The sequence below is a fragment of the Chinchilla lanigera genome, unplaced genomic scaffold, assembly GCF_000276665.1.
Source record: "Chinchilla lanigera isolate Chin_1 unplaced genomic scaffold, ChiLan1.0 scaffold00003, whole genome shotgun sequence".
In the NCBI taxonomy this organism is placed as follows: Eukaryota; Metazoa; Chordata; class Mammalia; order Rodentia; family Chinchillidae; genus Chinchilla; species Chinchilla lanigera.
In genome coordinates this window covers 21603908-21618585 of record NW_004955404.1, presented here as the reverse complement: position 1 = coordinate 21618585, position 14678 = coordinate 21603908, and the positions used below count along the sequence as shown (strand labels likewise).

Here is a 14678-nt window from a genome sequence, read left to right as displayed (position 1 = left end):
ATATACAAAAAATGTTATGTCGTACTACTGTGCTAGGCTATGTGTCAGCTAGGCTATGTTATGGCACCTGTTTTCTTTTTCCAAACACCTCCCTAGATGATCATGTCATAAATGCGAATTTCTAGATATGATTAACGTAAAAATCTAGATTTTTACAGAGAGATTATCCCTACAATGTTATCTAATCAGTTGAGGGGTCTTAGAAGCAAAAACTGTACTTTTACAAACAAACAATTTTGCCAGGACTGTACAATATAGACACTGCCAAATTTCTAGCCCTCCAATTTCAGGTTTAAGACTGTAACAGCAACATTTTTCTAAATATTTATCCTGCCAGGTACGGTGGCAAGGTCTGTAATCCCAGCACTGAGGCAGGAGGATCTCTGTGAGTTTGAGCCCAGCCTGGGTCATGTAGTATGTTCAAGGCCAGCCTGAACTGCAGAGCCAGACTCTGTCTCAAAACAACAAAAACCCAAAATATGAAAAAGATAAATTGCATTCATGCCAGCACATCATACAAATTGCACATTTACCACTCCCACCATGAACTTTAAGAGCTACTTACTTCCATTCTGGTGGTGGGTGTGTGAACAGTTTTCACCTCCTTTGGGCACTGTTTCCCTCGAAAACATCAACTAATATTCATAGCTGTTGGGAATCTGTTAAGAGATTTCATAGTTTAACTCCAAACTGAACTATTGATTGCTCCCTACTCAGTGACTTTAGAATACAGCAGAATCATTTTCAATGTAATTTAGCTATACTAAATATTATGGGGTATTAGATTAGCTAAAATCTATATAAAGCAAATCAATCTGTATCTCCTAAATTTCTGATTTATTATCCAATACACTTGAAAGTGGACCTAGTGGATCACACTTTCCATCCAGAATTCTCACAGTTGTATTGCAAGCAAAATAGTCTCTTTCTTCCCAAACTACCTATATTATCTTCTCTATTCCAATCACAATAGCTTTGTGTCTTGATTACTTTTCTCTTGTTGCTGGGACAAAATACCTGACGCCCAAAATTAAGGAAGGAAAGGTTTATTTCACTTACAGTTTGTGGAGGTTTCAGTCCATACTTGGCAGATTATAAGGCAGAGTGGCACATGGCAGAGAGCTACAGCTCAGGGTGGCAGACAACAGCAAAAGCAACCAGCTCACACCAAGGGCGGAATGGGGGAGGAATGGCCTCAAGCACTCTCTTCCTCTCCCTTACTTATGCAAACTATCCACCCCAAGGCGGTGCAGCTCTCACATCTTAATCAAACTCTTAGCCTGACCCATGGCCGCATGAGGCTTTGGGGGAACACACAGACATAAGCCATAACACTTTGTTAGTCTATGAATAATAAAGTGCAAGACAAGTCTAAGCGGAGAGGGTGGTAAGGGGTACGCTTCTGAGTGAGCTGAGTCAGACTGAAATCTCATGGTTATCATTTGATAATTGTTGCCTTCAATACATGACTAGGATCAGTTGCTTGAAGTAAAAACACTTTGTTACCTCAAATTATGGTTCTCTAGCCATGAATGAATACTCACTATAATACTAGAATACAGCTGTTATTGCTACTCTGGTACTGTTTTATTACTAACCCTTTGTACCAAACTTCACCTGGGTCTATTTATATAAATATGAGTTCATTTACAGGACTTTAAGTAGATATGCATTGATTTGAGTCTCACAAAAAAGGAAGGACAAAGTCTTATCTTAACTATTAATAATTAAAACCCCCAAAACAAATAAAAATCAGAAGAATAACTTCAAATATAAGAATAATGACATTAATGTGCCTGTGCAAATTAATACATTGAGTTTTCAGATCTATTAACAGGTAATATATTTGGAATTTGAATATTATCTCAACTTTATTATTTTGTATATGTACAATATTCAATATTATGTCTACCATATGTATGCATGTGAATATGTTCTGCATCTATGTAGAGAATAGCATGGATATATATATGTATATATAGAGAGAGAGAGAGAGAAAGAGAGAGAGTGTGTTTACGTGTGAGTTTGTGATATGTTACTTCATATGCCCACTGAACTACACCTCAGAGTACAAAAATTTAGGCAAGCATTATTCTGGGTATATCTATGAATATATTTTTTCATAAGATTAACATTTAAATCTGCAGCCTGAGAAAGGTAGTTTGTTAACCCTAATTTGAATTATGCTCCTCTAAACTTTGAAAACTTTGGATAGAGCAAAAGTACTGAGTGTTCTGAGAGTAGGATGGATTGCCTCCACCTTTTAACTTGTGACATTATTTTTCTCTAACTTTGGACTGTAAATGAAATCAATTTATCTGAGTCTCCAGATTGCTTCCACAGCTATGGATATGCGCAATCTTATCAGCATCTATAATCCTGTGGGTCAATTCCTCAAATATATATACAGAGTCTGACAAAAAGGTATACACACTTCAGGAAAAGAAAGACTTGTGTAAATATTTTAATATGGTGTTATGGTTTGTATCTGGGTGTCCCCCCAAAGCCTCATGGTGTCATGGGGCAGGCTTTTAGAGTTTGATTGATTATGGGTGTGAAAGCTGCACCCACCCTGGGGTGGATAGTTTGCATATGTAAGGGAGAGCAAGAGGCTGCTTGCAGCTATTCCTGGCTTTTGTGCTTGTTGACTCTGCTGTGTTCTGCAGCCATGAGCTGTAGCCCTCTGTTATGTGCCACTCTGCCTTGTAACCTGCCAAGTATGGACTGAAACCTCCACAAACTGTAAGTGAAATAAACCTTTCTTTCCTTAATTTTAGGTATCAGGTATTTTGTCCCAGCAACAAGAGAAAAGTAACCAAGACATATGGAAATTATTGTGACACCATGAGATTAATATGTTACTTTTGGCATCAGTAATTACAAGTGTCACTCACATATATATATATATATATATGTGTGTGTGTGTATATATATATATATATATATATTCAGTATATGTATATTTTCAGTATAACATTATAGGTTTTGTTTTCTAGAGAACCTAGACTCAAATAGATTTGAGCACAGAGCATTATTTTAGAGAAACAAAATTCTAAGGATTAATTTTTCTTATTGATTCTGGAGTTCATGGAATCAGATCACTGATCTGATCATACATAAAGGGAACAGTGACCTTAGGTCCAGCACTGAAGAGAACACTGATTCCTTGTAGTGTACAGCAATGGAAATATGCTAAATATCACCACTGATACTCCTAATCCACCATTTGTAAGACAGAAGAGTCCAAGTGATGAAGAATATTATAAATGTGTTTCTGGTAAATTAGTGAACATAATGAAATTGTTGATTTCAAATGTTACTAGAAAAAGTAATGAAAAGCAAAAGATAAAATATGGTATTTGAATTTCTAGAGTAAGTGCTTCATGAATACATGAAAGGTTTTATGCATGATGTTAGGGAGACTGGTCATCTTTTGTTATGCAAGCTAAAATTGCTGATCATGACATACAAGAATGCATCTCGCAACTCCTAAACTGCAAGCCAGTTTGAACTCCCAGCTTCACAGAATGTCTCATGTTAACACAAAAGCATTGACTGGGAAGAATCCAGAACCTGGAAATAGGAGGGGACTATATTGGCAATCCCTGATGAAACTGGACACTTGACAATGTAAGTTTTACTGAATGTTCGTTTGGAAATAGCCTCTCTTCACACAATGTGAAAGGACATGTGGGCCAATAGATGCTGTCAGTTTGCCTTCATTAGAAGTAGACTCCTCACCCTATTTTGATGGAATTCATCCTGCATTTCCTGAAGCAACAGTTTCTCTGCAAGGCAATGCAAGAAATAGGAAAAACATTTCCTGTGCAAGTCAATGCTGCCATTCCTCAGTACTCTCCCTCAACCCATCTTTGCTTCTTCAGTTTTAACCAGAAAAACTTCCCAGCAGACTCTTAAAGGTGAAGAGCCTAGCGGGATCAATGACAGGGTCTACTACATTCAGAAAGATCCCTTGATTTTTCTAGTACATACAGACAAAAATCTAGGGAACATATATAGGAGTGGATACTAATGATACATAACAGTAGAGGAAGGCACATACAGTTGGATGGGTGAATGGAGTTACTGTAACCTTCAGCAGAATCAAAATCAGAATAGTCTGATTTGCCTTCAAATATGGTTATGGCTAGTTCACCATAATATTCCTAAAAATTGGCAACATCTCTCAGAAATGAAAATGAAGAAGTAGAAGGAAGACACCAACTAAATTTGTACTTGATCTTTATAATCAAAAAAGATCTAGGTCAAGGAATAAAACGCAATGATTAGCTGTAGTGCACAGGAACAGCCCCTCAAGAATTCCAGTGTTTGGGGGCTGAGGATTTAGCTCAGTGGCACAGCGCCTGTCTGGCAAGTGCGAGGTCGTGAGTTCAATTCCTAGTACTGGAAAAAAAAACCACAAAACACACACACAGAGAAAAAAAGAATTCCAATGTTTGATGCCACTTATAGGTACAGACCCACACTGAAAGAGATGAGGAACATTCTTCTAATGAAAGGACATTACGAGAATTTATGTTGCTACTTTTCCTCCCAGCCTTCCCAAGTGACATGTGGTTCTTTAAGGGGATACCTGTGTAGGCAAAAAGGAAAGAAAAAGAACTTTCAGGGGCTATTGGACAGTGGCCCAGAACCAATCCCGATTCCATAAATGTCACTATAATCCATCCATTTGAGTAGAAGCTATTGGAGTTTGGGTAATAAATGGAGTTTAAACTTAGACTTAACTCAAATGGAGTGTGTGTTTTTTCAATCCCATTTTATGGTTATTTCCATGGCACTGGAATATGTAATGGAAACAAATATGTCTAGCAGATGGCAAAACTCCCACATAGTTCTCAGATGTATGATGCGATGTCTTTGATGGTGGGAAAGTCCAAGGAGAGGACACTATAAGTATTTCTCCAGAGGAAAAGAGTGAGCCAAAAGCGATACTACTTTCTCTGAAGCATCTCCGTCCCACCACCATTTATAGCCTGAAAGTGCAAGGGTGACAATTTCATCACATTCACGTTCAACACACTTATTTGGTTTGTGCAAAAAACAAGCAGATCTTAAAGAATGACAATGAGCTACTGTAAGTTTTACCAGGTTACAATTCCAACCAAAGCTCCCATGCTAGATCTGATTTCACTGTTTCAGCAAATTTCTCTAACGTAGATATTAACCACTTAACACTTTACCTCGAGAGTCACTTGGGCAGTGTGTTTATGTACTGACTACCCCAGGCATCACTCAGGTAGGTGTCATTTCAACCAGTCGATTCTTGTATTGAATAAATGTGATAAAATTGTCGTTTTATATTTCCATCATATTATCTTACAAAAATTAACAAAAAATACAATATTTGGTCATCTTATATTTGAATAGCTGGACTGGTAAGTGACTAACCTGTCAAATGCCTTTTTCCTTTCTCCTGGAATCAGCACCATCAAAATTAGTTTGCTAAGCATCCATAGCCAGCAAAAGTTATCACTTCCCACCCTTGGGAGTTCATCAACTTTCAAGATCAATGTCATTGTTTTGTTCATGGACATCTCAGTCACCTTTCCCTTCCACAAATCATCATGCCAGCCACACAGTGAGTGAGCTGGTTTTATCTAGACCTTGTGAGTAAGAAGAGGCGACCATGCTAGATTTACTGGTAAGACATTTGCCTGTCAGGGGATGGGAAATACATTTGAAAACATGCACACTTCAGTCAAATGTCTGAGTATGCAGTTTAGTGTGGTATGAAAATGTATGCCTTCTAAACTGAGGAGAGTCTGCTACACCTGATCATGCCCATGACAACAGCAAAACAAACAGACAAAACTGAGCCTAGGGAGCTCTTCAGAGGCAAGTTATTCCTCAACTTGATATAGTGCCTGGCACAATTGCTGAGTGACCCAAAATGTTGCTAGTTCCTTATTTGCTTTCATTGTTCAAAAAAAGTGTTTCATTCTCAAAGTGTCTGAAACTGGAGAATGATTCACCTGTCACAGCCCCCTAGTAGCTGGGATGACAGATGTCCACCACTGTACAATCATGTGTGCAGCCCTGACAAAGCAAAGGCTCTGTAACGTGTACAGTATGCAATATAAGCTACTTTGCTGTCTGAACCATATAATCTAGTCGGTGCAATGTTGCTATAGTTAGCAACAGTGGTATGGTTTGTACCTAGTTGTCCCCCTACAGCATCCTGCAGTCATAGGCAGGACCTTTGGAAGGTGTCTGGTCACAACAGGTAAGCCCCTAGGAACAGAAATATTTTTCTATTAGTCTTAGTAAAAACTGAATGCCCTACATGCCAATAGTTTTCAGTACAACCTGATCTATCTTCATTATGAGCAACCATCTGGTCCAACAGCCATTATATTTGACATGCTCAAGAGCACTCCATTAACAAATGGAAGTGTGACATTGTGATCGGGCCCAACTTGGCTGTGACAACCAAAATAAGTTTTATGAAGAAGTGGACAAAATTCCAATTGTCATCACTTCCACTAGACTAGTGTCTATTGGCCTACACAGATGGTCTCAAGAGCCATTCCCTCTCATCTCTTGACAAACGAGTAGAACTGACAATTCCTTTCTGTTTTTTCTTCTCTTATTCACTTATCATAACATAAGAAGTGCACTGAATTTATTTCATGCATTTAATTTACAGTATAGAGGAAGAAGAGTAAATGTCATCCAACTTTATCTTTTTTTTTTCTAGAAAAGAGTTTTCTCACTTGTATTCATGTCATGACAGCTGCGTCATTTTGGGCAAGCCAGGTTTATAAAATGTTCTGCATGGTATGAGAAGTACTCAAAAATGACCAGGTATAAATTTATAGTAAAAAAAGTTCAGGGACAATAGTTAGATAAATGTATCAGCCATGGCAAATTTTTTAATTATTCAGAGATTTGGGAGGATACAATGGAGAAAATATTGATGGGGTGGGGGGTGTCTGGAAATTCCCCTGTGAATTTGTGAACAGTGAAAGATATTTTGGTCCTGTGTGAACCCCAGCAAAGGGTGACCTCAACAGAAGATTCTAGTAATCAAGAAGACAGAATGACTCATTCTTTGGAGAACAGACAACCTCTTTCCAAGGGAACTTCTCTCTTTAGCAATGAGCTCAGTAACAAGGTGCTCATGGTGGCAGACCTTAGGTTAACCCACAGGATCAGAAACACAAAATTTTACTTACCGAGCCAAAACTTCCCCAGCTACTCCTGAGAACTCATTTTGCCAGAAGCAGGACCACCAGTGAATCTCTGACATAGTACCTTTACCAGGAGGGATCAGGCAGGGTGATTAGAGTGTACAGCTTCAAATATGGGAGTGACATTTTGTTCCAAATGGAATACTTACTTTGGATATGTAATGTTCTGCCAAGATTGCCATCTGTAGATTAACAAAATTTCATATTCCATTTTTGTGGACTTCAAAACAGCTTTGATAAGGAGCTCTCCAACAGACGAAATGTGGTAATAGACTCATGCTCATAGATTTCACTAACTTACTGTTCTCCTCACCATCCTGAAGAAGTTGCCACAACAGAGCAGTGAAATGGATTTTTGAAGACAGTTACAGAGGAAGTAGGAAGTCCTGTGTTAGGTGTTTCTGTTTTTTGTTTTTTGTTTGTTTGTTTTTGTACCAGGGATTGAAATTAGGACCTTGCACTTGCCAGGCAGGTGCTGTGCCACTGAGCTATATCCTTGACCCCTGGAAGTCCTGTTTTAAAGACACGGACAAGATTTTCTGGAACAATGAATTGTCTCTGAGCTGCAACTGATAGCTTATGTTTCTCCCACTTCCAAGATTCAAGGAAACTTGAATTAAGGGGTAACTCATTTGCAAATTTTTACTTTCTGTACACACAACCTCATCTCAACTGGATAAGAAATTGTACTTTCAAGGACATCAGTACTTTCACTAGGAGACAGAACCATCATCATACTGAACTGTGATTCTACACTGGCATCCGACCACGTTTGTCTGCTAGTGCTTTTGAATCAACCAACAATTCAGGAAGTTACTGTGATGGTTATTGGGAGTGTTCCTCACCATCAAATTGAAAATGAAACATTACTACGCAATAAAGGGAAGGATAAGCAGAACACAAAATATCCTTTTAGTGTGTTATAGTATTACCATATCTTATGATGAAAAGTCAGTGTAGAACTGCAATGACCTAATCCAGCCAGGAGTATTAATGGTTCAAGAGAGTAAATTTTGGTCTACAACACCAGGTAAACTGTATTGGTCAGCTTTCATGTTACTGAGACACAATACTCACCACACAAAATTTAAGAGAGAAGTTTATTTTGCTCACTGCATTAGTCTGTGATCACCTGTCTCAGAGGCATAGACAACATGGTAGAGAGTTAGGTATGAAAACGTGTTCAATTCATATTGTCTGGGAAGCAAGGAACAGTGAAGGAAATAAAGGATAAAATACTATATACGGTACTCATCTGACTCACCTATGCATAACTTGGAGCATACTGTACTAATCTGCTAGGTGTTTGTTAGTCAAATGCAGGTAAATATCAGGATTAAAGTCACAAGAACCATAACCAAATCAGGCACTTATAGAATTCACAGGGAATATAGAATTCATAGTTGAGAAGTTGTTAAAAAAAACAACTACAACCATGTGGCCAGTAACAAAACATAATGTCTGTAATTGTTATGAGTATTTTCTTCTCGTGTTTTTATGAATATACACATGTATAGCCAATATCCATCAATATCCTTGTATCATCTACTCTCTCATTCCCTTATCACACCAGATTAGATGAACAGACTTTACTTTATGTAATATGCTTATGATATACGATCAGAAAAGGAAATATCTTCAGGGCTTGTTTCTGCTTCTGAAAAAGGAGGTCTTGTTTTGTGAGTTGTACTCATAATACAGTATCATTTAAGGCCAAATTGTTACCTTATGTTGTTTTCACTTTAAGACTATTATGGTAATTTATGAGCACAAAGTTGATAAGAGGTAAATTTGTGATTATTATTTTTATGTGTCAATTTAATTAGACCATGGCATGCCCAGATATTTGAACAAGATTATAGATCTCTCTATGCAGATGATTGGGATGAGAGTACCATTGGAATGGGGAGTTAGAGAAAAAGACTGACCTCTGTTTTTGATATTCTTAATCAAGCCAGTTTAAATTCTGATTATATTGAAAATGTTGAACCTCTGGTGGATAAGAAAAAGTTCCTTCTACCTGACTGATGGTAAGCTTAGACATTCTTTCCTCTTCCTGCCTTTGAACTGGAGATAAATATTTGCTCCTCCTTGGTCTATAGCCTGCTGGATTTAAGGCTAAATCAATATCGTTACCTCTCCTGGGCCACTGACTTGCTGACTAGGTGTGTAGCAGTTCATCAACTTTCATAATCTCGTGAGCCAAATCCTCAAAATAATTCTCATTTTGGGCTGGGGATTTAGCTCAGTGGCAGAAGCGCTTGCCTGGCAAGCGCAAGGGCGTGAGTTCGGTTCCCGGTACCGGAGAAAAAACCAAAAAAAAAAAATTCTCATTTTACACATATATCAGTCTTTTTATCTTTTACTGGTTATAGTTCTCTAAGTAACTCTTCTGGATACAGTATGTTTCAACATTGTGGAAATTGCAACTTTATTTTTGTCACCTTCTACATATGCTATTGAAATAACAGAAGATAAAACACATACAAAAGCGATAGGAATGGCTCCTATCACTAGACCATGTGTATGAAAAAAGTACTCAAGATAAGAAGATGACTTCCAGCTTTTGGCAATGCTAGAGCAAACTAGCCTGAGACAATCTTCAGTTCTGACGGATTCTAAGAGAAACCCAGAACTAAGCAGCTTATACCAAATATCAGGAAAAGAGAATCTCTAGACACAGGTGACAACTGAACACATAACCCAAAAACAGAGACAAAAGGAAAACATAAACAAAAATTGACAAATACACACAATAGAGAATATGAAATTTTAACTGTCACCTAATCAAAGGAAGACGAATGCAGAAATAATAACTAAAATATTTCTAATGAACAATATGTATGTACAGATGCAAAAGTCTAATGCATCTGTCAATTCACAATAATTTGAAGTGTAAAATAAGACCAAAGGGAAAAACTTGAATTTCAAAACAACCAGTGATAAAAACAAATAACTACGAAGTAAGAATAATCATGAGACAATGACTTCTCATCAGTAGTAAAACCAGAACCATAGTACAGTAATAGTAACCAGGTGCTGGCAGTAATAACACATCAGCTTGGAGTTGTAAAATACATAAAAATGCATGAAAAAAAATAAGAGTAGAGGTTTGAGGATATAGCTCAGTGGCATTGGCGCCTGCCTGGCAAGTGCAAGGTCCTGAGTTTGATTCCCAGTACAAAACAAACAGTGAGTACAGTGCACATGTTTTGAGAGAAAAACAGAGAAAATGACAAACAGAAGGGGGAGTATGGACACTAAAGGAATTTATTTTTAGGAAGTTAAGAATGTAATGCAACATAGTTAAATCCATTCCACATAGATGATATGAAATGGTAGAAATTATTTGTAAAGTAGTACTATTGTGGGGAAAAAAGGAGGCAACATGACTGTAGATAACCTTAACTACAGGGAGCTGGGCATGGTGGTGCACTCCTCTAATCTCAGTCAGCACTCAGGAGGCTGAGGCAGGAGGACTGTTGCAAGATAGACCAGCCTGGTCTAGAAGGTGAGCTCAAGGCCAGCCTGAACTGCATAGCAAGACCCTGTCTCAAAAAGACAAAAAAAAAAAAATAACTGTAGAATAATAGCTGTAGAAATAGCTGTAGAAAAAAATAACTGTAGAAAGTTGGTGAGTTTAAAAATTGACCACTTATTCTGAAAGAAAAGAAATCATCATCATAATAGAAGAGATTGACTGGAGACAGAGTTTTACATGATTTCTTCACAGTTTGAAAGAAAGTAAATGATGTTGATTATAATTAAACAAAGGCCAATTAAGTTGAAAGATTAATAAATCTTGAAAATCACCATTTAGAAATTGTATTTGGAATTGACTTAGAAGAATGTTCTCAAAAATGCTAATTTATGCAAATGCAACAAGGAATCTTAAATAATAAAATTCTCTATGCTAAGACAATGTAAATAAATTCAAAATATTAGTAGATATGTTAAATGTGAATGAATTGCCCTTTAAAAATCCACCAGTAATTAGTCAAATTAGTGAAAGTAATTTTAAAACATACGGGTTTTGATATTCACACATACAATTGGAGTCTATACTTTAATTTACTAATTATTTTTTCTTTCTATCTGATTTATTTGCTTTTTAAAAAAATTTTGATATGTTCCTGCTACTTTAATCAGCCTGGCTTCCCACTCCTTGGATCAAGAAATTTTACCTCATTCAGCTGAGTGTCTGGGACTACCAGCACTTACCTCTATATGTAGTTGATCTCAGTACCTTCCAAACTTCCACTTCACATGGTTCAACTCAACACAAAGTCATCTTTCATTTTGAGGAAATAGTTGCTAAACGTAGTATTATTTGCCTAGAAAACATTCAATGTATTTATCGATAAAACCAAGCATGTTCTGTTTGACATTCTATGAAAAACTTAATATATTCACTTTAAATATTAACGTTTAAATATTGGAAGATCTATAAATTCTAAGTGTTAAATATATATGAAATTAAAATAATATCACATCATTTATGTGTAATATGAATATTTAATATGAATATAATGTGAATGTCTCATCCTTCATTAAAAGAAACAAAGGGATCATTTCCTTCTTAATGAATATTAAGGATGCTAAAGTAAAGTTTGAGCTGTAGATGCATTTTATTATTTTGCGGAGATCTTATCTGGAATCCATCAGTGAGTTAGATGTTAGTAGAAGGAAAAGTTCCTCAGCAAGAAAGAATATTTTTCTTCACAGGAAAATCAATATTTTATTCATTGTATCAGTTCAAGTTTAAAAAATAATTTTTCCAGGAAGAAGTACAATCGCTATATTGGTGTCACATTTTATAATTAAGATTATTGATATGAGAAAATGTTCTTCAAAATCAGTAGCCAGCAACAAGTGTGAGATTTTACTTTCTGCTATAACATCCACTTATATTAAAAACATATACTTGCTTATTTTGTCCAGGCTTTCTGGGAAGGTATCACTGTGCTTTGTAGTACTTGTGTCACTTTGACCAAACTTTTCAAATAACAACATGCCCAGAAGGACTTTGAGAAATATACTAAATTAAAACACTGATATTCAGTGATTACCTTTCTAAGGCAAACTCATTAATCATACCTACCATGTGAATATAGTAGTTTAAATATCAAACAGAATTGTTGATTTGCACATTTTCTTTTGATTAAAAGGTATTTCTTTTAGACTATAAAGGCAATGCAAGAGTGGTAGTTTATAATCCCATCTGTATATTTTTTTCAGAATTGACAAACATCATCCTAAAAAGCAACCATTAGCTAAGAATGCCAGATCTAACGTAGACTGAACTGGATTTGCTAGATAAAAAGAAAGGGGCATTGTGAAATTCTGACTCTCATTAAATAGCAGAGTGGTTGTGTGAAAAAGACCTTATCAAGGTCTCATTAATGTCGTCAAATGGAGATGAGGGCAGACAGAGCGCAGTAAATAGCAAAAGGAAAGATTCTTGAAAATGAGGCAGGTTCTTCCTATCATTTTTATTTTGAATGGTTTTATGTTTTAATTCTCCTTTCTTTAAGTTTTAAATTGACACTATATATATATGTATACACACACACACATACATACATACAAGGTTTCCAAACAAAATGACAGGAATTAACATTGGTTGTTATATTGCATATTGTTATCTTCAATGAAGTTGCTCATAACAATATTTTGTTTTGAAACCCTGTATCATTTTTATTGTTTTTGCTCTGTTTAGTTTTTGTCTATGTTGTTATTTTGTTATTATTTTATTTTCACTCTTTAAAATAATATATATATATATACATTATATATGGGATGGCATGATGTTTCCATAAATATGTACATTGTATAATGTTCTAAATAGGGTAAACATTTCTGCTTCCTCATTTGCTTTTTCTTTATGGGGAAGAGAGTCAAATTCTTCCAGCTTTCTAAAAATGAGTCATTCTTTCATTTACCTTTTTGTTTTTTATTTTAAAGAGAAAAAACAACAACAACAAAGCCAAAACAAAACAACGCAAAAACAACAAAAATGATGTAGAATTTCCAAATAAGGTAATAGATAATTAAGACTCATTCTGAAAAGCGTGGTCCCAACAGGTTGAAAGTAACTGCTGTGGGGACTCCGCATGATTAAGTGAACAACAACGTCAACTAGCAAGATGTGGGGAAATACTACATATTTCAAGGAGGGAGTGGCAGTGAATTAGCAAGAGAAATACCTCTGTTTGCAAATAAACTACTAAAAAAACCTGTAGTCAAATTTTCTAAAATATTTCCAGGGGGAAACATTAAGGCAGTAGTCATAAAGAGAGGAATTTAATGAGAGGTGAGATTCAGTAAATGTGAAAATCTGCTTTGATTGAACATATTAAACAACACGTTGCTCACTGTTGAAAATGGATTTAATAAGAAGTGTAACAAAAATGATCATTTTTATTTTAATATAACTTATATATAAATAAAACTCAAATATAATGTTAAATATGAAACACTACTGATCGCATCATCAAGAGCAGCAATATTACATGACATCTGCTTTATCTACCCTGATATACCTATATTTCTATCTATATATAAATTACAAGCAATGAAATACCATGAGAACTAACATACATGAAACTTAAAAATAGACTCTTAAAATATAGAAATTTTTATTACTTCAATAACTGAAACAAAGATATAGAAATTTTTATTACTTTAGTAAATGAAATTATCTTCCTGTAAGGGAAAAAATCCAACATTTCCTAGAACACTGCAAGTTGTACGGCAATGAATGTATGTATAATTAAGAACCATATACTTATTCAAATGTTGAGCCAATATTGATAAATTTAAATGCAGTAATGTACCATACAATCATATTGATCTGTATATGGCTGTTTTTGTGTAAGAACATACAAAAGGTTGAAAATTCCTGTCACTTAGTTATAACGTAAATGTCACAACTCAATGTATAATTCCCACAGAAACAGATCAACTGAGAAGTGGACAGTTGTGTAATATTTATGATTTGGCGCTGTACATAATAATTTATACTGAAAATACGCCAATAATGTACTGGTTGATATATTGATAGATTAATATTGTAGAATTTTATCAGTCAATACCAAAAATTACTATAAAACATCTTATATTGCCAGGAGCCTCAGTCACGTCTGGTTTGCCACATCTTGTTATGATTCACCTACACCACTGGGGTTTGTGCAATTATGTACTGTGATGTTTGCAAAATTGCCTAACAGTGCATCTCTCATAATGTCCTTCTTATTGCTAAGCAATGAATCGCTATCTACATGTTTTCAATCATTTATATACAAGCAAAAATACAAAATTCCCAATAGTGAAGGTATATTTCAATTGTACAGTGTCTGTAAGGATAATAAATAAGTTTGGTGTAAGAAAGAATTGGAATATTAAAACTCAGGTTTTAGATTTAAAAATAAGTTCATAAGCAAAATACAACAGTAGTATGTATTT

At 35.6% G+C, this 14678-nt stretch overlaps 1 long non-coding RNA gene across 1 annotated transcript in view; it reads right to left on the bottom strand.

The window, feature by feature from the left end:
* Positions 1–527: 527 nt before the first annotated feature.
* The window catches only part of LOC106149165, a 34362-nt gene continuing 20211 nt past the window's right edge, over positions 528–14678 (bottom strand). The window contains exon 3 of the long non-coding RNA XR_001235155.1: positions 528–659. This is a non-coding gene — a long non-coding RNA (uncharacterized LOC106149165). The remainder of the gene's footprint in view (positions 660–14678) is intronic.